Source organism: Idiotropiscis lumnitzeri, unplaced genomic scaffold (assembly GCF_059441095.1).
Source record: "Idiotropiscis lumnitzeri isolate Australia: NSW breed Sydney's pygmy pipehorse unplaced genomic scaffold, RoL_Ilum_1.0 HiC_scaffold_218, whole genome shotgun sequence".
NCBI classification, from domain to species: domain Eukaryota; kingdom Metazoa; phylum Chordata; class Actinopteri; order Syngnathiformes; family Syngnathidae; genus Idiotropiscis; species Idiotropiscis lumnitzeri.
Genome location: NW_028283756.1, coordinates 21,936 through 22,500, shown reverse-complemented (window position 1 = coordinate 22,500; position 565 = coordinate 21,936). Strand labels below are relative to the sequence as shown.

Genomic DNA, 565 nt, shown 5'->3' with positions numbered 1-565 from the left:
TCTAGAGTCACCAAAGGGGGGGCCGGGCCGGCGGCACCGCGGAGACCGACAGCCCGCCGGCTGTGAAAGCCGGCGGGCCCGCTGCACCGCGGCAAACCGAACCCGCGTGGGTTTTGGGTCTGATAAATGCGCGCGTCCCCGCGGAGACGGGTCGGCGCTCGTTTGCATGTATTAGCTCTAGAATTGCCACAGTTATCCAAGTAACGGTGGAGCGATCAAAGGAACCATAACTGATTTAATGAGCCATTCGCAGTTTCACTGTATCGGAACCGTGTGTACTTAGACTTGCATGGCTTAATCTTTGAGACAAGCATATGCTACTGGCAGGATCAACCAGGTAGCCCTCGCGTCCGGCGGTCTGTGTTTCTTGCATTGGAACCGGAGCTGAGCGGGGAGCCGGGCGCGGGGACCGGGCGGCGCCCGCGGGAGACGGCCTCCCGCGGGGTTACCCCCGGCGGCACCCCAGCCTCCCTCGTTTCTTTCATATTTATTTCGGACGTGGGCTACCGAAATTTCCGTTACGATTCAGCCCCCGTGCGCGGTGAGGAAGTCGGCTGGGCCTCGG

The 565-nt window shown here is 61.4% G+C and overlaps 1 non-coding gene across 1 annotated transcript in view; it reads right to left on the bottom strand.

The window, feature by feature from the left end:
• LOC148314777 (18S ribosomal RNA) overlaps positions 1-340 on the bottom strand; it is a 1,933-nt gene extending 1,593 nt beyond the window's left edge. The window contains exon 1 of the ribosomal RNA XR_015841507.1: positions 1-340. This exon is cut by the window's left edge and continues 1,593 nt beyond it. This is a non-coding gene — a ribosomal RNA (18S ribosomal RNA).
• Positions 341-565: the final 225 nt, after the last annotated feature.